Source organism: Netta rufina (genome assembly GCF_964035555.1).
Source record: "Netta rufina genome assembly, chromosome: 2".
In the NCBI taxonomy this organism is placed as follows: Eukaryota; Metazoa; Chordata; class Aves; order Anseriformes; family Anatidae; genus Netta; species Netta rufina.
The window spans coordinates 109,597,976-109,620,640 of NC_140124.1; the positions used below are offsets into that span (position 1 = coordinate 109,597,976).

General features: G+C 41.7%; 1 protein-coding gene across 1 annotated transcript in view; it reads left to right on the forward strand.

Annotated features, from left to right (window-relative positions):
* GREB1L (GREB1 like retinoic acid receptor coactivator) overlaps positions 1 to 22,665 on the forward strand; it is a 125,961-nt gene that overhangs the window by 29,181 nt on the left and 74,115 nt on the right. The window lies entirely within an intron of this gene.

Genomic DNA, 22,665 nt, shown 5'->3' on the forward strand with positions numbered 1-22,665 from the left:
ATCGCTCTTGGCACCCTAGGAGCCTATTCATATATAAAGCTTTGTTCTTCGTGCAGGACTGGTATTTAGTTAAATCCTTATGTATCATGTTGGTGAGTTGTGAAGGGGCACATCAAAACTTACAAGGTTTATTTACCTTTTCTCTACCCCATGTGTTTGTCCTGCCTGTTTTTGGCGGAGAAAGCAAAAAAAAATGTAGCCTGGGGGGTGGAGTGGGGAAGGGTGCTAAGGGAAAATGTAGCGCTTGACTTCATACAATTTACTTCTCGTTTTAAAGCTCATATTTTTATTTGATATTTTGTATTACACAGGATTTGGATTCCCCTTTTACTTCTTTCAGTGTTACTTTAGTCCCTAGATTGTGGAAAAGTGCCGTTCATTGCAGCTGTGGGCAATGATAGCTGACTTCTTGAGCCTCCATGCACATTGCAAAATAATAAGGTTCGATTGATTGTAAAACTTACTAAAATATTCAGCATTTCCTAAGAGACCTGCCAATCCAAAATGTTGTTAAACATGAAGATGAGTAGTTGATAGGACTGCTACATGTATCCTCCTTCCCTTCCTTTCCCCCACCCCCTTCTGCTTTACCGATAACTCCGAATCTCTTGAAAAATTTCTTCCTTCCCCACCCAACAAATGCTTTATAGCTTACAAGCATAAGCCATTTCCTAACCTTATCCTCTTTCGACGGAGGTCGTAAAAATTGCTAATGCAAATGATGTTGCCTTCTGTTGTGTGATCCTAGAAGGAAGCGGATCACTGCAATTTATGGGGTACTTACCCTTTTCGGTACATGATGAATGGCTCACTTCAAATGATGTTTTCTCATTGATTTCCTACTATTTATCACCAGAAACGACAGAGCAGGAAGAAGAGCGTTTAAACGTGAAGTTGATTTTGAAGATGACATACGTTTCACGACGGTGTGAAGTCATGGCAATATAGCATTTGTTGCAGTATAGGGGCAAAATAGGTGAAGGCAGATCTTCAAATTTCTCTTTGGATTAGGTGCATCTAAACCCACTTTTTGCTGGTATCTTAGCCTATTTGCCTGCTCAACGGTAGGGAGAGTGAGGTACTTACTCTGGGTAGATGTTTTCATCACACTTTGTTCTTGAAATAAATGCATAAGATATTTATGTCAAGTTGCTCACTGCTTCTACATTGTCATGCTATTTGGGATAGCTGCATTTGATTCAAGGAAAATCTACGTGCATGTAAGCTCTTAAAGACATTTAGCAACTGACTGAAATAATTTTTACATTGCTGATTTCTTTGACTCCATAGTACATGATGAATTAGAAGAACCCTTCTTAACCCATTCCATTGTATGTCAGTTTGGGTTGGGTTGACTTCGAAATGGAAACTCTTTTTTAGCTTCCGTAGTTGTCTGTAAAGTCTCTGTTTTTCTACTATAATTACTGGGCAAGACCACATATGAGAAAGCTAAATCAGGGGCAGATATAATCCCTGAAAACGTAGTTGATTTTAAATAAACTAGAGTAGAAAATTGAGACATTTCCTTGCAAACTAGTATAGCTTGTTTCAATTTAGAACCGTATTGCAATTTTGCTGCTTGTAAGATTAGCTTAAATTTCGTTAACATGACAGTCTTTGAACACTTCACTTACAGCTCTGCAATAAATAAAATTGTTTAATCTTCTTGAAGTGCTAGCGTCTAAACTTGTTTGCATTTAGCATTTCCACAGAATCCAGTGGTGGATAACTTGCTAGCAGAAATGAGGCTACTATGTAGACTAGAGAAAAAAAAAGGTGTTTCGAAATTCATTTTAATAGCTACTGTTGCAAGTTGGTTTACTTTCACATGGGCATAAACTGAATTTTGAAGAAAATGCACTAAATGAAATGGCCTGCCGAGGTGAAGTGTACCTGCTCTAGAGAACTTGCAATAATTTTATTTTAATGTTCACTATGTAACAGTGTATTTTCTTGCATTATTTATGAGATGTGATGGTAGGTGTACCCAGTAAGGTGTTTTTTTTTGTTTGTTTGTTTGCTTGTTTTTTAAGAACAAACTCACTCTACTTTGTTTGGACTTCATGTAGACAACGTGGGTGATGAATGAACTTTGCAGATTTTCAAGTCTGCTCGTGTCATTTCTTTCTCTTTCTCTGAAAACTGTTTTGTATAAATCTGTGAGCAGTCTACCAGGCTGCATACAGGTGACTGGAAAAAATATTCTTGTTGTTCACTTCCTTTTCTAAGTGTTATGGAATTGGTCTTCAAATACTTCGAGTGCAGACCCACAGCAATGTAGCATGGAGGAAAAAGAAAAAGCAGATATTATAATAGCTCTTGACTCATATTTGCTCCGAAATGGACTTGCTATGAAGAAAAAGTTTTATCTAAACTACAAGGTCCTTTTATGTAAAATCGTTGCTTTCCAGAATTAATATTACCAAGCGTGTCATGCTTAACTTCAGTGTTTTCCTGTCCAGCTGTGGTTACTCTGAAAAGAAAGGCTCTGAGATGTGTGTGAGGACACCTCGCACAAAATAATAACAGTGAAAATAGTTGCCAGCCTTGCAGATCACTGGATTATGTTTAATTCACTCACTGGGGTAAATGTTGCCCTATAAAGGGTTACATCAATTCCCACCGTGTTCGAGTGGAGATGCTGCAGTTAGTGACTAATCTACAATCTCTTTGGCCGGGGATGCTAACGGGGCGGACACTGAGTCGTGTAGGATTTTATGAAGAGTAATTGCAGCTTTACATCTGTGCAGTGCTGTGACTTCACAGATAATTGAAAACATACCTTTAAAGCTCAAAAATGCCAGCATACTTGCTAGAAGGCAAGGAACAAACCCTATATCATTACTTTATCCTTACCCATACCTGGGGTAGAAAAAGCAAAGGAAAACCAGCTTCTTCTGCTGTACTTCATCTCCACGAAAAACAACCGTAATTCAGCTCAACATATCGGCTTTTATTTCTAACTTAGTGTTTGGTGCACAGGCTTGAGTGGCAGAGAACAACATGTGCTTTTTGAAGATAAGAAATGTTTTAAATGTTCATGATGAGAACAGCGCGCACTGAACAAGCTCAAATCATTCAGACACCTCTTTAAATTTCAGACGCTGAATTTAAGTGACTTGAAATTGAGCTGAAGTAACAATACAACAATATATAGAGTTTTTTTTTATAAATCCAGCTTCTATAATTTATATTCGTATCATACACCAAGCAGCTGCTGATGGCAAGTCTTTAAGTGACTGGCCCAAAATCTGAGCCTAATAATATTTTGGGATGAACTGTTCCCAGTCCTTGCTCTTTGAGACCAGCCGTGTCTCTGACAATGGTAGAAACATCTGTACTTAGTCTCGTAGTATCTTTCACCCCTCTATTACCTACCTTACACTGCTAATATGTGAACATAAGAACTGACTGTCAGATAACAAAACCTCTGATGTAGGTTCTTGACGAATTGTGGCGATGCTACCAACTCCTTTTAAGACCTTTGCAGTAACTTTTGACAAAGATTCGTGGAACTGTAGACCTTGCTGAAAAATATCTCCCCAAATTATTAAAAATACATCCAACTAATAGCTTAGAGGCGAAATTCTTGTGGAGCTTTGGATTAGATGGACCCTTTTCCTTGTTCAAATAATGTATACGAATCTTAAATTATAAAGTAGTAGCTTGTAGAGAACTTCCAGTAACACTTATATTTCTTCTCTGCTTGTCTTTTAGACAGTAAATAAGAAAACCCTTGTGAGGAACCATGTCCTCATTGTCAGTAATTTTACCAGGGTTTTTTATTTTTGTTGAGAGAAGAATTAAAAGGATGATTCAACGAGGCTGTGTTATCTCTAAATACCATTATAGTTCACTACTGGTCCTGGTTCAAAGTCTTTTGTTACTGTAGCCTAAAAAACATTTCTTTTTTTCATTGAAGCTGAAAGCTTGACCAGAGGTTTCTGTTGTAAATGAGAATTACTGCTTCGAGCTCCAAGAAAGATGTGTTTTGCTAGCTGTGTGCTATGGAGAAGAGCACTCATCTGCTGTTCCTTTCCAAGGTGCCAAGTTATGTGTTTTCAGAAGATGCAGCTCGATCTGCATGCAAAAAGTCAGAGGAACTGCCATAGTGTGCTTCCTCTGGCTTGTACCTCGCTTCCTAGTACAATTAAATATTGAATAAAGCTTTTACTGTATTTTTTTTTTGTATGTTTATCCTACATCTTGTGTTTTTTCTCTGTAGTTTTGTGTTACATCTGACGCAAGTTTTAGTTGTGTATGGTTTTGTAGCTCCTAGTTTATTATTTTTTTTATTATTATTATCATTATTTTTTGTGAAAGGGCAAAACTTTGGGCATATAGATGAATCGGCGAAGAAGAAAAGTGGCATGTTGTGTCATAAAGCTTCTTCATCACTGTCACCCCTCTCCAGGACAGAAATGCACGCTGCTTCCAAAAACAAACTGACAAGTATATTTGTGTTTAGCAAGGGACGTGTGACTTATTTTTGGGCACCAGAACTGTAATCACGCACTCCATAAAATTCCCTGCTTGGATGAAGTTCAAAACAGCTTGTTTATCAGCGTAGCAAGGGAGAATTCCTTCTTACTGTGAAGGAAAAGAGTTCATGGGGTCCGGCAGATAACTGACTGGTTGAAAACCCACTCAGAGGGTCAGTATAGAGAAGGCATTGATTAAAATAGTGTTTTATATATTTTTTTTTTGGTACTCTAGAAGTCATGCATCTTTGAGCTGGACCTTTTCTGCTGGCATCAGCTTTCTCTGTCATGTTCTTCAGGAGACTGCAGTGCCATTGCATTGGGGGCCAGCTCCAGCTCATGGTGTAGGTAGGACTACATCTATCCCTAGCACAACCCTGAAAATTGTCATACCAAGTATCACGGCATTTGATTACGAGGCAAATGGACCTCATCTTCCCAAACAGATTCCTCATTTCTTGCAACACCTTGCATCCAGACTCTGCTAGCTGATGACTCAGTGCCCAGGAAGCACTTAGGGAAATGTTTTGCACTTGCTGTTGTGACAGCTACCACCAGCAAAAACCACCCTGAGTTCTGTGCTCCCTGAATTTCATCTGACTGAATGCACATCTACATCCTACTTCCTAGGATTGAACAGAAAAGGGATGAGCATGTTTTTTCTTAATTATGTCTCTTCATCAGTGCACTGTGAAGGTACCCACAGTTGACTTCAGAAAAAAGGTGGTCTTTGAGAGGCACCAAAAAGCTTCACATCGGGTACCCCGTCCCCTTTTCAGAATGAGCTCCTGTGGAGCTGTGTTCTGCTGGACACCTGGGTCTCCTTGAGGACAGACAGATCTGTTTTGTTTCTTGAGGGGGGCTTTTTAGCTGAACGAGGAATGGGAAAATTGAGCGCATGACCTGAGGAAAAGAAGTTTGAACGAGGTTTTGGTTTCTTGGAATTTGCAGGAATTGGCCATAAGACTGGGAGGAGTGTGTTTTCCTGGGGGCTCCCCGCTCTGCCGTGTGAGATGGCTGTGGAAAAATCTGGGAGATGATAAATCTGGGAGATAAGTGTCTGGGGAGCAGTACAGCTGCTGCAGGCAGAGACACCAACCAAAACTGCAAGCAGGGATTTGTTTTTCTTTCTGGTTTATAGTACCTACGGGCTCCGGACTTGATATCAGGAAATTAGTCTTACTAATTTGAGGCAAATATGTAACTAATAGCTTGTAATTGTTTGAGAGCTATTTACTACCAGTCACAGTTTTGTTCCCATTCTTGTTTGTTCTTATTTCATGGCTATACCCAAAAATAAAAGTACTTTGAAATCTGCGCTGTTCTTTGCAGTTCTGCATGCTTTCAGCTTTGGTATGCTTTGACTGGAAGCGAGAAGATAATAAAACAACAATAACAAAGTTCAGGGATATTTTGTTTTTTCCTTCCCAGTCTTGAATTAATGGGAGTATCAACATCTGTGACCGCTGTAGCAGTAATTCTGACAGGACCCTGACAAAGTGCTTCACTGAGCAGGAGTGAGGTGACATTGATCCTGCTTCTGCCTCTTTGGAGATCTGCCACTGGTGTAGCTGACCACACAGTTAGAGCCCACGTTTCCTCCTGTAAGTGACTCTGAACACTTGCATTCTCGTAAAATACCAGCGAAGAGACATGGAGATCTTTCTCCGGGTTGTGGCCTGCAGTCTTCTCTGCAGAAGGAACACGCGGTTTTCTTGCTCTTGCTCTGACATGAACGTTATTTACCTTACAGACTGCTCCAGCCTGGCTGGTAGCCCCTAAAATTTCATGCAGTTTATGGAAAGAATACTGAATTTACTTTTTGGACAGCTAATTTTACTGAATTGATTTTATACGTCAGAGAGAAAAACGCTAACTAGATTTCTTGGTGTAACTGAGTGAAATAAGTACGTGGGGAATTGTTCAGGGCCAGAGAGCATGCACAATTATTTTTATAGGGGGTAAGTCCTAAACTAAGCAGTCAAGGATGGAGTGGCATAGATAAACCAAGGGGTTATTGAGCTCCTGTGTCTTGAATGAAGCTGCCTTCCTTGGCCTTTCCCAGTGAGAGACAACACAGGCTCTAGCAGGCTTTTGCTTTGGTGGTTACATTTGTGAGGCAGAGGTCTGGACAGGTTGTGGCCTGATTTATGTTTAAAATAGGACACCAAGAACTGTGTCAGACCTCCCTGGCTGGGAGCAGTTCCCAGAGTGCCATGCCCTGGTCCTCTCTGACCTGGACTCGTTTCCTCCATGGCCAGCAGTTGTCAAGGAGTTAGAGCTGTAGAAGGAATGGGTAACACCATTTTCTCCTCTGTGAGTGCAGAAAAGAATTAAATGGGCATATAAATATACCCAAGTCTTTTCCAAATCTCTTTTGGGGGAAGGCAAGGAGTATAAATGGACAGGAACTACAAGATAATCTAAATATATATATGTATATAACACAAATACGTTCTCACATTGGGAAAAATAGTATTTTGTCTATTAAGTGCATCTGTTTGGAGAAGTATGCAGAATGTTTTTTCTTTATATAAGGATTTCTGTGGTGAATTGCACCAAAGCAGCATCCTCACAGACACATTACTAGGGTAGAGTTTGGGTTGGTCTGTTGTATGTAGTACCCTCCTTAAGAAGGCATTTTTAACTTTTTTCCCACTCAGAAACTGAAATTCCTCACGATCTTCACAAGTAAATATGTTAGAACTTGGGGGAGGTAGGGAGGAGGAGGTGCTTCAAACTGTTTTGCAAGAAATACTATTTTATTTCTATTAGTTAGGAATACTTAGCAGACACATCCGCGATTAAGAGTGAAGGAAAGGAGACCTGGGTGTATGATCCTGCTCACAAAGAAGAGTGAAGATGGAAACAAACCATAATTCAGTTCAGAAAGCACAGTATGTCTAAAACTTTACCCTCTAAAACTTCTCTCCCTTCAGTGTGTAATAATGCTAACTCTGTCTTCTCTACAATTTGTCTGGATTTTAAATCAGATCAGCGTAATTAGCTAACTTTACTTATTAGCTTGAGCTGACTCTAGCTGGACAATGGTTGAATTGGTTGCCATTATATTTGTTTAACTGCTGTAAAGTAAGTTTCTAACAATGGGTTCCTACACTTAAATAGCACTGCCAAGCACTGGTGCCCTATCAATCATTCAGACCTTTCCCTCCTGCTGTCTGCTCTGATAGACAGTTCTGCTGATGGGGATGCTCTGGAAGAAGAGATCAGGAAGAAGGGATGATGGATAAAGGCCATCTCCTGTCTTGAGAGGAAATCAGAAAAATCCTTTCTTTCGCTATCAACAAGCTGCTTTGTCAAGGTGTCAGAAGATTAATTATGCTCATGCAAGGAGCGAGAGCAACTTTTTCCCCTCATTTTGGTGGCATTCTTCTGACCGGTGACAGAAAACTGCAAAGAAAGAGGCTTAAGAGATTTCAGTGCTGTAACATCACTGTCCTGTAAGCATTTGTAAGGCTCTTAGGCATACGTCCACGATGCTGTGAGGTTCTGCCAGTGACTGATTGATCAAAGTATTTGTTTCAAGTGTAGTACTGACTTGATCCCATGAAACATTAGGTGCCAGCCGCTGCTGAAGTCTGTCAGCATTGTGGGTTTTTTAGGTTTTCTGAAGATGAAGCTTTCATGGAAGAGATGTGGAAAACCTTTCCATAGCAGAACCATGAATGCAAAAGCATGCAACTGCGCATTAGTTTTTGAAGTTTCTAAATCTTCAGTGACAAGGAAAATCTCCAATAAGTGATTGTGGAGTACTTTTTTTTTTTTTTTTATTGGAGCTGTGGACCTCTGTTTAATAATTTATTTTATCCATTGCCCTTTTGTACGTTTTAAAGAAACTAAATGTAGACTATAATAAATGAGTGATCTCACATTTTGAATAAAATGTGAATTAAATGAATAAAATGTGTTGATTTGAATTCTGAACTGAATAGGTTTCAGTTAGGAAAAAAAAAAAAAGTTGGAAAAAAAACACTAAAATTTGAGGCTATTTTGGCTATGTTACTTCTTTAAAAAGCTCTCTAAATGTTGCACAAAGTATGTCATTGAGGGGACTCCATCGGTCTGGCACGATATGTGACTTAGTCCTGTGCTCAGATGGGGAGCATTTTTTTGATCTGTTGATTTTATTTTTTTCTTGGAAGGGTTAAGTCTTGGACAAATAAAAGGGAATTGGAGACTTAAAGAGCCACATCACTAGTTTAGTTGGGTGTCTCTGGAATAGTTTTGATGTTTGCCGTGGTAGACTACGAGTATTGATGGTTGGTTTTTGGTTTGTTGTGTTTTATTGTTTTATTTTATTTATTCATTTATTATTTTTGGTGCAGCTTTCCTTCAAATTAATATCACTTTAAAATTGCTGACCTCTAGTACACTATAGTCGAAACAGTAACAAAACCAAACATTTTAAACATGGATGTGCCTGACCTTGAAATGCTGCTGATAAAAGCTAATGCTGTTAAATTGCATGCCAAATTAACCCTCATTTCCAAATGCTTTGTGTGTGCGTTTCCTGTAGGATAGGCTTTGATCCTGCAAAGTAACACTTCTTTTACAATCAGTTATTTTTTAATGAAGGAAAATCAATGAACAGGTTTCAATGCCTGATTTCAGTGGCAGCGAAATGACATTTTTTCTTTCGTGTCCCTCTGCCACGGTGCTTTGTCTACTGTATCGAATGCCTGACATGAATAATTGCCTCAGCGTGGAGGTAACACTTATTTTCAGCTTGAATCTTTATTTTAACATGTTGAAACCTCATTAAGGATTACAAGGTCATGTGAGGAAGGCACAGGAAACTGGATAACGGGATGGGCAGCGAATAACTTTTTGAAGAAGCTTTTTTAAAAAAAAAAGTTGTACTGAGTCTCTTATCATTAATAAAAATATGGGTTTTGTCTGACTTGAGAGAAGAACATTGCTTGCCTCACACTTTTTTTTTTTTTTTTTTCTTGAAACATCCAATTTCATATCATTTTTGCAGGTATCCATTGTGGAGCACAAACTGTATTGCTTTGTGTTTGTTTTAAATCCAGAAGTTACATTGCCCGAGCATCTCCCTGCACAATCTGTGAGTTTTCATTTGCATTGTCTGAGGGGTACAGCCTTTGTGTGGGGTTTAACAGGACATAACACTGTGCCTTTCTGGCTTGGCGGGCCCGTGTGAGTAGCCTTGTGGTGTAAACCCCACTGAAACGGGGCAACAAGCACGCGCAGAGGTTGTTCACATAGCACTTCTGCTGGTTTTTATCTGCCGAAGACCTCGCGGGTTTTCATTTTGAAATGAGAGCAGGTCATCTTCTTACCCCCCGACAAATGAACTGCATCAATTCATTTCAAGGGGACGTGATCTTCCTGTGTGAACTTTGGAGGGAAGCACTCACAGGCCATAAAGTGAATCACCCGTCTCCCCGGGCTCGAGCCGAAACCTCGGCCAGTCTCCCTAACATCTCCTCGAGGATGTTCAGCTGCCAGCCTGAGCTCGGCCGATGAAGGCACTTGGTGTCCATCCCTCCCTCACAGAGAGCCTTCCTCCCCCATGTCCATGGTGGGGTGCTTTTGTTCTTTCATTTTTTTTTGGGGGGGAACACAGGTTTTCTCCTCCTATCGTCGCTACTTCAAGCTCTTGTTCGCTGGCCTGGCCAAATGGAGGCTGGTGCTTGCTCTGGGTGAAAATTGTTTTCTGAGCCCGTCACTTTGATTGTGTTACCTTTCTTTTTCTTTTTTTTTCTTTTTTTTTTTTTTTTGCATTCCTCTGTTGGCATTTTCTTGTCTTTATAGCATCAAACCTAAGCTCTTTATCTTCTCTTTCAAGGCCCTCAAATCCCTGAGGGTTTTTTTTTTTTTCTCTCCATTATCTGCCCCTTGTCTCTCCTTGTTATTGAGATGTCAGCCCTGGGACCCATTCAGCCCTCAGTGCCTAATGGGGCAGACACAGCCGACCTTGATCTAGGGCCAGGCCAGCTCTGGGCTTGGATTTTGGCATTAGCCAGCATAGTCCAGGGCCCTGTCCTCTGGGCATGGGGGGTGTTTGTGTTCCTCGTGTGCCTCCGTGTCTCATGTGGAAACTTTGGGCAGGAGCTGACCTTGAGGTCTGCGCAGCGCCTTTCCTGGCACATACACTGCGGGCTCTGAGGTAATACAAGTAACGAAAAAAGTATCTCGTGTTTTACATACTTTGGCGTTGGATTCTGACCATTTTAGAGCCTCGAGGGTTGGGGAGGTGAGGAGAGTTAAGGCTGAATTTTGCCAAGGCTTTGTTTTGTATGCTTGGTGTGTGTTTTGGGAGGGCTTAGTGAAGCACCCTCCTTCCATTTTCTGAGGCGAACCGACGCTACCTCAGAGTACTAAACCTCGGTGCACGGCTCTCCCTGCGAGCCCACGTGGCTCTCAGCCCGTTTCTGAGGACCCTGATCTTTCCTTTAGGAAAATTTAGAGGCCAAGCTCTGAGCTGGTGCTGGATTGTGAGGGTTTTATGGCTGTACGAGTGGAAGAAAAGGGGAGGCCTTCCCTTCCTCTGCAGAGGGAACGGGCCGACCATGGCAGCGCTGAAATGGTGGCTGGGAGAGGTGTCTGGAGGCCTCATCCCGCTCCTGCCTTCAGGACCATTGCCAGTGCTCGTGTTAAAATATGTGTTTAAAATGTTAAAATGCTAGAGGAGGAGTTAAAAGGGGTATGGTAGAGGAGGAGATAAAAGGGTGGTGGGGTACAGCCTCGGGTACCGTTGTGTTATAAGCGCAGGAACCTCGGGAAAATGCTAATAGGGAGAGGAAGAGTTGAAAGCTTTTACTACTCTTCAGCAGTGGTTTTTGTTTTTGTTTTTTTTTTTTTCTTTTCTGAGAATTTAAGAGAAAATGAATTCTGCTGAAGTGACCTCTTTTTCACCTCTTCCTGGCTTTTGAAAAGCCTGTGTTCCCTGAGCCGTCCACACAAACACTTACCCAAATAATGAAAAATCCAAGTGCACATGCTCCAAGGGACAGTTAAGCATCGCTGCTATTATGTTAGAGGGCAGTAGTTCCCAAGGAAAATTGATTTTTTTTTTCCATTTTAATAACTTTAAAATGCTCTCAGTCTGCAGAAGGAAAATGTATAACCCTAAATAACTAACTAGAAGCTTTTTGAAGCTAAGAACCTCAGTGCTACTCTCCTGTTGCATGTGTTTTCCCGTGACTAAGGGTTTTGTTGAAACCTAAAAAAAAAATATTTAGAAAGGGATAAAGTATCTGATCTTGGTAAGTCCTGTGCTTTTCTGTAGAAGTACAAGGCAATTGAAGATGCTGGTTTTTCTTTTGAAAATTAAGTCTCCAGCAGACAAAATGTGAGTCTCAAAAGAGAGCGTTCTGGAAAGGAAGTGAACTTGGAAAAAATGGGCAACCGAATAGGATTTTATGTTGGTTTTTTTTTTTAAACTTCCTTTTAGCACAGAGTATTTTTGCTACACTTGCTGATCCAGTTGCTTCAGTGTCATTGCAGAACAATTTTTTTCTTCCCATAGTCATGGAGGAGTGATCTGCAACATCTTCTTGGTATTTGGCATTACATAAGGCACTTGCACCTCTGCCTTCATAATGAGAGCATTTCCATGGACTTTTCCTTACAGTTTTGGAAAAGTGAGAACAAGTATTTCCCTGCTTTGGCAGATGAATGGATGGCACCTTGCAATAAAATCTGTTTCGCTGACGTCCCTGTAGTGTCTTTTTGTATTTATCGGGGAGGAATCCCTGGGCACAGGCTTGTTTTCTGTGCAAACACTGGGAGAATGTGGGGACCAACAAGGTTGAGCTGACCCTACATGCTGGCCTGTTCCCTGCCGCTGACTGACATGTTTCAAAGGTTAAACTAACCGCGGATGAAATGTAATCAGTAGTGCACTGGATCCTTTCCAGATCACACTGGAGGAGTGCAATAACCAGCACTGTTAGCTTTGGGAGAGCCAGAGAGCCAGAGGTCATTACCTGTATGCGTCTGAGCATGAGGAACCCACTGCCTTTCCTGCTACCTCCCACGTATGTTTATTTAAATCTTATCTGGAATTGTTATCCTGCTGGCCTCTGGTTTTCCAAAAAGAAAAATGGCTGTTTGTTCCTCTTATACTGTAATTTTCATCTTTCTGTTGGTTTCTCAGGGTTTCCCAAAGATCTCAAACCCTGTCATTAGCTGAGATCTGGATTGGGTACTCAGGGAAGGAGAAAAAACTGCAAGAAGGAGTTGCTGCTTTCTCAGAGGGTGGCCAAAATAGGCCAGGGTAAACCAGACAGTACTCTAAAGAAAGAGCTGTGCTGCATCAGCAGAGGAAAGATGATCTTGGTAGGGTTTCCTTCTTCTTGTAGCTGGGAAAAGAGCTGGTGTGGTGGGAAACTGGTGAGGGACAGAGAGCAAACATGGGAGGACAAGGTGGAATAGGAGCAACAAAGTGAAGATAGCATCTGTGAGAACTGATGTCCTGTTTCTTTCCATCCTCAACCACGCATTTTCCCCAACTCCATCTCCCATTCGTGCAGTGCTTTCAGTCCTTCGCATTCAGATCTGTGGCAGGAGTCTGCTCTCAGCATCAGATAAAAAGGCTTTCTGGAAGGCACCAGAAGCGTGCAGCATATGGTGGGGAAGTCCTGCTTATTGTCATGGTAGGGATTTCAGGGGTGACAGGCAGGGAAGCCAGTATTTCTCTCCCTACTTAGCGTTTACACAACCTGTTCTCAGAAACTGCCTGTACAACAAGGATATAATAGGTGGGGAACAAAACGTTGTCTGGCTTTTGAATTCAGTGAGAAGGTTCCCACTCCACAGAGCATGTTGTTTTCCTTCTAGACCTGTGTGTGGGTACGGCCTTGAAAGCCAGCACATCCAGCAGCAGCGGAGCCTTTTCCTGGGAAGGACAGGGGGTGCAGACGGGGATGTCCGTTTCACAGCAAGTCAGGCTTAATAGAGCCGTAGAGAGGATTAGATTGCTAAATGCCTTTGTGTGTAGTCCTGATTGTGAAGTTATAATTAACAGCTGGGAATATGAATGCCTTTTCTTTTCCAGGCTCTCTCTCTGTGTTTCTCAGTCGATGCATTTTGCAGTGGTTTCTAAAGCAGCCCTGGCAAGAACAGAGGTCTGTACTGGTTTAAAGGAAGGTAGGCTCTGTCCTGAGGAGTTCAGTGTAAGTAGGTTATGATGTCAGAAGGAGAAAATGCTGTTACTCTCCTCATCCCACCTTTAGCAGACTCTCTCAGGATTGTAATCACAAGCAGAGAGAGCCCCTTATCAGTGTTGCCATCCTCTGCTCCCCTCCTGTACTTCAGCAGTAGAATGATTTTTTCCTTATTTCCGAGTCTTTGTGAGGTCTCCTTTCTATTTCAGCGTGTGTGAGAGAGAAGAAGGAGATCCCTTCGTTTTCTTACGAAATTCTTCTTTTTGAAAACCCTCTTCTTGCCTAGACTGATTATTTTTTTTTCTCTTTCAATCCATGCCAGAGCACTGGAGATGTGGAAGAACTGATCCTTTCCCAGTCCTGTGTCTTTCATCTAGACCTTTGTCTACACCAGATTTCTTTTTAATTGTTCGAAGAGCGATTTGTTTCATTTCTCCACCAACCTTCAAGTAAAATGCTTCAATATGTGTTTTCAGAAACGCACCTGGACTTCTGGCATGCCAGGCAGCGTCTGCATGAGACATAGTGTCTGTGCGGATGGTTTCTGCCGCACCAGGATAACTGTTCTCCTGTCTGGTATTTGTGGCCCACATTTTTGCTCAAGTGTGCCACTTCAGGGAGCTCTGTGGATGTCTTCGTTTGGAGGGCTTTTCAGCAAAAGCAGCATTAATGTGGAAGAGAATGTAGACCTTGACTGCAGTCTTAGAGGATGAGTCCCTCCACCTCCCAGATGTTCAGTCAGATGCCCAGAGCTATGGTCGGGCTGTCCCAGCTCAGGGGACGCTGTGAGTCAGGTGCTTGCCCCTATGTACAAATAACTAGAATTCCTCAAAGAGATACAGACTTCGAGCATTTTTAGGGAGATCTGGCTGTCCCGTGTGGCCATGAGGAACAGCAGTTAAGCAGCAAGTCCTGACAGGGTTTCTGTTTTGCTGGATGGTCGTAGTGATGGGGGAACCCAGAGCAGCAAAACTTGAAGTAACCTTGCTTAGAAAAACGCATTGTGACTGAAATATGACATCTGCTTGGATTAAATGTCGGAGCATTTCTTTGAATATTCTGAGCTGATCGGCTTGCCCTTTCGCTTAGAGGACTCTGCCACTTTTGTCAGATGCTTTAAAAAATCACTAATGAACTTTCAAGCATATAGAATGCTTTATTGTGTCCTGGACAAGACAAAATTGTGGCAAACTTCAATTTTAGCCTGGCAACTTTTCTCTCTCTGTGGTCTCTCTGTTCTTACGGGCTTCTACATCTCGATTTCGCAGTTTGGTTCTAGTGATGGGAAATATACCCAGACCTGCTTCAGAATAAAAAGTCCTTTGAATAAGGACTTCTGATAAGGAATGTAATCGAATTATTTTCTTTCCTGTGTTGAGAGTGAGCAAGTGAGATACGTATGTGTGCAGCATGGAAGGAGGCTGGAGGGAGAGGGAGCCTTCTCATATAGTGACACAACAGTCTTTGCAGTAAGTACCCTCTGTGCAGGAGTTTTTTAAATACAGATAAAACGAATGAATTTTCTGTTCATCAAGCCTAACAAACATGGTAGTCTTTTAACTGAAATCAGTGCCACAGATTTTAAAATCATTATTAGGTCTCTAAAATGCCACAAAGATTCAGAGGCAAAGAGGCTCCTTCGTCTCTTAAATGATACTGCATTGAGGAATGCTTTATTTCAGGAGCTCCTCTAAGTCTCCGCACTGTCACAGCTTCATTGCTTCAGATGTCACTTCAAGTAGGAGTAGTTTTTATAACTACACAGTAAACCCAAGATGGCTTAATGGAAATGATTTCTTCATGTGTCAAAATGACCCCTTTGTTTCTCATTTTACTCTTTTGTTGCCTGCAGCTAATCTGCTTTTGGGTTATCAGATCCAAGCATCTTACAATGCTGACTCTAGCAGTGGTATTCAGCTGGAATGCTGCCTTTTGTTTACTGGTTTTACCAGGCCTCCAGTGCTTTCTTTGGTCATCTGGTGTCTCCACTAATGTGATTTGCACTCCCAGGCTCTGCAGGTAGTCATGGGCTTTTATAAGGGAATTAGACGGAGGCCTGCCACCCTGGTTGCTAATGAATCCACAGGGTATTTTTTGTTTATCTTTCGTTACAATTTTCCAACTTTTTTTTTTTTCCTTTATTTATTTGTTTCTTATTTATTTTTATTTATTTTTTTTTTGGAGAACACTGTGATCTGGTTGTGTTTGTTTGTTTGTTTGTTTTTCTGGAGCTTTTCTCCCCTCTGCTCTCAGATTTCATTTTTTAATGTTGATTTACCTGGCTGTGGTGACGGTCATGTTGTAAATGAAGTACCAAAGCCTATTGATCAAAAAGTTTTTTTCTTTTTTTTTTCTTTTTTTTTCAGGATTTACAAATAAATACAGAAAAAAATGCACAAACACTCAAAACTTCTTGATTACAATAAATAACACATAAAAGTCGTTCCTGGTGCTGCCGAATGTCATATGGAGAGACAAACCTCTGCCTTCCTTCAGGATTTTTTTTTTCTATTAAAACAGCAGATGTTGGCATATGTAGGGAAGTTGAAAAGTTTTACTTATCATGCTGCAGCTGGAATTTTAAATTTTGCAAGCACTCCAGAAGCAGATGCAAGTTGAAAAACACCATCAGTGCAGTCGAGTGAAGGACATAGTCAGGTAACTATTGTATTACAGATGTTGCAGAAGCACACAGATCTCTAATTATACCAGAGATTTTTTTAAAAAACATGAAATATATATATATAAATACAGAGAATATGTGCTCCAACATCTTGTACTAGTTTTCTAAAGCAGAGGAGAGCGTCGGGCTCTGAGGAGTTAAGCTGGGGAACATGTCAGATGCTGAGAAAGATGCCATTCATTCTATATCCACAACCTCTTACTTAACTGTCCTTGCTGCTTTGAGTGGGGACTAATAGAGTGATTAGGCTTTTTTTTTTCAGATTAGGCCTGCCATTTTGCTGTGGCCAGTATTTGGCTTGCACAAAAACAAGCACAATGTCAATGTTTTTCAAGCTTCCCACTAGTCTAATTAAAGACTCGACTTACAGTGGCAGGATCAGCATGTTTTTATCTCTTTGTAAAAGAGTTTTCATTTTCTTCTGTTATTTTAGAATGGAAGACACTGAAATCTGTGATAAAATCAAAGCCTGAAAAGGATTTTGGAAATAAGCAGGCCCTTTTCCAGGCAAAAGTAGATAATATTGAATCTATTGTTACTTACCTCAGGAGCAAATCTATCTGTTTATCCAAGCCTGAAGAATTTAGAGTGATAAGAGTTGTCTCACTGATATGTGGCTTACTGGGTTGAGTCTAAAGAGTAGGAGAAAGCTTTAGAAAAACTAAAATACACGGGCACGTTTCGGCCCTTGCTCTGTGCTATTGATGCTACAGAATTCAGCTGTGTTTTTGGAGGGGGGCGTACATTTTATATAGGTATAAGTTTATATTTTTAACACATTCACCAAGTGTCGGAGCGTTCATTTCTGTTCAAGGAATTGCAGTCATTTTGAGCTGGCGCTTCTGCTCCAGGAAACGTGTCGAAATTCAGGTGCAGGTATTTTTAATAGCGGCCGTATAAAGCAAGAATATATCGACTGAGTTTTACTGGGCTGACAGCAGCGCTGAAGGTCCTTGTGACCCAGAAGTTTGTGACCCATGAAATCTCCATTTGCCTTCTGTTGGTAACCTATCTGGAAGTACAGGGGACTGAAAAACGCGTCCTGCGTGACCTAGCGCATCGATTATGTACGGGCGGAAAATGATCTTGAGCATATCGCTAAAAATGGGTTTGATAACACAAAATACAAGGGGTAGGATTAAATCATATTCTTAAGCAAATGTTCTGTCAGCGCAAATTCAGGATAAATGACAGGAAGGAATCGGGCAGCGTTACTTCTAAAAATGGTAAATATTGCGAGGCTCCCGAAAACGAGTCTACAGCACACATGCACGCAGGCAGGCGGATTTTACGGCTCTGTCCAGGGCACAGAAGGAAGATAAATCATGGCCATCCCCCTCTCATTTTTGAAATGGTTCAACCCTGGGGTTTAGCTGAAGGACTTAAGGAGTTTTTGAAGTGCAAATAGACTGGTGAAGGGTAAACCTTTTCAGAGTTTCATTTAGATGGATTTTTTTTTTTTTTTTTTCTATGTGGATTTCTGGCACCAGCTGAGATCTGGAAGGCCATGGGATTTTTTTGTTTTTGATCAATCAAGCAAGCAGGACTTGCCATGGGGGTGTACATTCTCTGCATACATATTGATCCTATTGTGTTTAAAAGTAGTTAATTTAATCGGGGCTTTTTGAAACCTTCCTCGGTAAGACTTGCATTAATGGAGCTGTCATTTCAAGGTCATGTTTCAGTGTCAATAACTTCATAGTAACGGCAGAAGTTACCTGTGAGAGCAATATTCAGTTATTCCACGTTAAAATAGAATTGTTTTTTACAAATGGACATTTAAAAATACTCAGTTTCAATCGAACAGTGTTGTTCCCATCAAATGAGAGAGATTTTCGGAGCAGTCTGCTGTTACTAAATACATCAACACAAGTCATTGGGTTATTATTCATCGTTGTTTGGATCCATAACCTTGGCCTGATCCCTTCTGCAGGGAGTTTGACTCCAAGAACCCATTTTGCACCTTGGCTCTTCTGGCAAGATATTTGTAATGTCAGGGCTTTTATTCGGGGCTCTTTCTAGTAGTTTTGACCTTTTACCTCGCTCTTTCTCTTGTTTAAAACCAGCAGCATGCAGAAGATGGATTGCATATTAACTATAAACACATCTCCCCACTCTGATAAATATTTGGAGATACAACGTGTAAGGCTTGTCGTACGATAAGATGTGTATTCGAGTCTAGGGTATAGATTTTGTAAGGCAGGCTATATTTTACTACTTGGATTCAGATACCAAAGCAGAAGGTGCCTGTAAATCTCCCAAACTTGTTTTTCTCCCTGCTTTCTTGGCAGCTGTGGCATGCCCTGAGCCCTGCCGCTGGCCAAGGGATGCGAATCCAGAGTGATGTGGACTGACTGGGCAGGCTGGGTGGCAGTGGAGAACAGTTGTTTATAAAAACTCTTTTCAGTTGTGTCCCAATACTGTCATTTCCTACGTTGAATTAAGTGTTTTCTCCAGCTGAGCGGGGCATTATCAAACATTTCAGTGCGAGATCACTTGGTGGCTCAGAAAGGGAGAGGAACGGCGAAGGTAGCATGGGGCTGGAGTTGGGATGCCTCCGTGGAGGCAGCGTGGTTTCTCTTCAGGAAGGACCAAATGTGGCTGGTTGGTAGTTATTCTCCATATATTGGACATTCAGAAAGGCACTGCGTGGCATCCTACGGGAAAACCACCTACATTAAATGTTACGAATTTCTACCTTACTTCTGTGTCTATGGTTTGGTAGTTGGAGGCTGGCAATGCTAGGAGAGCCCAGCAGAGAGATTCCAGGTCAGGACAGGGACCTAAAACTGTAGCTCACCGCAGTGATAACACAGTTTTAACAAAGGAAAGAGAGAGGTGGTTTCTGGTGTTGTTGATCCTATAAAACATACAACCTCTTCTTCTTCTACCTAAATTAAAAGATGAACCATTACACCTTGCCTGGCATGAGCCACTTTGAGGAAGAAAGTGCTTCTGGCTTCAACTCTTTGATGTTATTTTTTTATTTTTGCAGCTGCTGAGCAGACAGAGAAGTTACTTACTATTAAGAAATATGGCTAAAAAAAAAAAAAAGCATATTGTGATTTCCTCCAGACTTTACATTAAACAGAAGACGTTTGCTCAGTAGGCCCCCGATCTGGGTCCTGGTTTTACAACTCCAGCTTTTATGTCCATTAGCCTCGCGTGCTGTCAGTCTCACGTACTGTAATGATGGTTGTTTCCTGTAGCGTTTGCAAACCGATCATGAGGTGCTGTTTAAAGCTTTGCAGAGAGAGAGGGGATCTCTTCGCAGCTCACTGCAGAGAAAGGATTCGCAGCATTCGTGGCTTCCCTTCTGCTGGTATGTCGCCGGGGGATGTTAATACGAGCTTTTCTTTGTTAAGTAAGGGATTTGTAGCACAAACCACGACTGCTTCTATCCCTACAAGAAGTCCTGTTCCACCAACTGGGTGTATTTTGAAGCAGAGGGTCTTCCATCAGTCGTATCAGGCACAGAGTGTAAGTCTTAGTTTCGCAACAGACATTGTTCTGTAGGCTGGTGTGTGGGCTTTAGCTGCAAAATCTATTGTTGTAATTAAAAGAAAAAATCTAAATTGCTTGTGCTCAAATGTCAAAACAGGGCAGAGCTGTTACTTGCAAATTACAGCTTTATCAAGCGGTTGTGACACTGAAATGATCTTACTCCTCTACCGCTATTTCTTCATCGTATGCACACGCTTGTACTGTGAGTATGTTTAAATTCCTTTACAATTTAACAGAGCGACAGCTGGGCTGTAGGAAGTGTGGATTTTAAGAAAGTAATATTTGTGTTTGGGTGAAAGACTCGCGTACCACGTTGCCGAAAGTGCTGAAAAAGGAGTGCCTTCTTCCTCCGCTAAATTCGGGAGGAATTTCGAGACGGCTTTTGTGTGGAATATTCCCACCCTGTCTGCGCCTCTTAATTTGTATCACATGTAGATTTTACAAAATCCTTCCATGGGGTGCTAAGAGCCAAAAAAAAAAAAAAAAAAAAAGTAAGTAAAAAGGCTGTCAACAGCACTAACTACGGCTGCAACAAAACAAATACTCTTTTTGGCCTTTGATTGTGTCATATTCCTTTTCTTTGCAATTGTTTTTCTTTTTTTTTCACTTGGTAGAGGTTTATGGTGCTGTGCCTATCAGGACAGCCCCGTCTTCGGGTTGAAGTTGTATTTCTCTGCGAGTTCCTAGAGGTGATGTTATCTTTTGTTCGCTCAGCAGTATGGTCATTCCTAAGAGCATCTGTCACTTGAGGCAGTGGAAGATGGATGAGTCTCAAGTGAACTGCTGGTTGAAGCAAATGGTGAAAATAAGAAAAGCCGAGGGGGCTGGGGTTTTCCGAGGGGGCAGACAACAAGGAAGCACTGTTAGAAATCAAAAGTAAGCCAGGCAATAGTGGAAGGAAGAGCCAAGATGGATCACACGCTCCCATATCCCGCGAGTCGTGGAAACCAAGGCAAGGGCTGATGTATTCTGAAGAGATCTTCTGTGTCCTGATGAAAATGCCATCGGCTCACCTCCTGCTTGCAAATACGGGAGGACCAGAAGGTTGTGATCTGAACATCAGAGGCAGAAATTGTCTTTTTTGTTACGTGGAGCTGTAAGGCCAAGAGAAATCAATACTGCCAATAACCAGGGGAAGGGCTGCCGATGCGTTGTGTTCCTTAGATAGCGTGTGGGAAGCTTTCGGTACTGAGGGGGGGCGTGACAGTGGGAAATAAAAGTCGTTCCTCTCTGTAGGTTAGCTTTTGGAAAAGGGGGAAACTTAAAATTCGTAGCAGTTTGTATTTCAGACAGCACTCAGCGTTTTAAAACCAGGGAAGACCCAGCACCGTATCTCCGACGCAGCTGGGCTGATCGAGTCGGAGGTTTTAATGGAAAGAAAACGATGGAAAAAAAAACCAACACACCCCGAGCCCCAAGAAAACTGCCCCTAAAGTGCTAAGAGGCAAGGCCGGCCCCCCGAAACGAGCAGTGCTCTGTGTTGGTGAAAGCAGCCGGCCATGAACAAAAGGCGCAGCCCGGTGCGTGTCAAGGTTTGGGAAAGGGTCCAGGAGGATCCGGGCTTGCAAAATTATTTTGTCACACTTATTGGCATTGGTCCATAAGGGGAAGCGCTGGCTGAAAAGGCGAAGAAATTAAGATGATTAGAAGCTTTAAAGCGTCACAAATGGTGGAGTATCTCTCTTCTCAATGGATGTAAATAATAGATGAAAGACTGAGGGTGACAACAAAGGATCAGGGCGTTTAAGAGAATGTGTGCAGCCTGAATAGAGGTCCGTGGCCTAGGGCCAAAGGTCCTAGCTTTGAGTGTAATTAGAAGAAAATACAAAAATGTCATTACTAGCAGGTGAAATGTTCAGCACGTGTCCGAAAAATAGCAATTTCAGACCCGGGAGCTGCTGGAATTGGATTACTGGCGTTCTGTGATCATTAAAGCCTTTGCAGGGCCCTACAGTTTGGCCAGGAGCCGTGCACGGTAACCTTGTTGGCCATCTGGGAGAGATTTGCTGCTGGCGTTGGGGGGGATGCGTGGTGCGGGGTAACATCGGTGGTCCCTGGGAATAGAGTTGTTTAAATGTCTGACCCCGAAACACAAGGATCCTGAACAAAACCCTTCTCCTGGTAAGAGCTAAGGGTTAGAGCTGATGGCCTAAATAGGCTGATTTTTAAAAATAGGAGGAGGGGGAAGAAGCCTTGAAGCCGCGTTGCTTTTGATCTTAAAACCTGACTTGTAGACCTGTATCGAAGAGAGTTGCATTTGTTCTGGTTTTGACGACTGGTCCGAAGCTGTGGCACCAGCCTTAAGCCTAAAATCCCATTTGTGAGCAGTAGGGCAGCTTCCTTTAAATCTTTTGGCTAAATATTGTCCATTTCTATTAAGAAACCAAACCAGCTTGTATGCCTAAGAAAGTCTTGTCAGAGTTCAGTCAATGATAACTTAATTTAAAGCCTTTCCTGATGTTCATTACTATCCTATGCAGCCCTCAGTGTTTTAGGAGGAACTGCTACAACCTTGTTGTCATTCTGGGTGTTTCACGTGCCTTCTCTTTTATGAACTATAATTTCTGTTAGAAATGAAACTCCTTCATGGGATGTCAGAAAGGAGAGCAGCCAGCCAATGCTGCCTTCAATCAATTTTGAACATCGACCTCTAGTTTGGGGTAGATAACTGCTCTCCCATTCATTTTGTTTCCTTTTTAAACAAAGAGCAGAACGATTGTTTCTAAATTATCGTTTATTTTTGTTGTGTCTGTTCCGCTTCGATTTCTCATGTTGATGTGGTCAGTTCCTAATATTTCATACAGCAACCAACATCAAAAATGTACAGACACCATGATAAGCT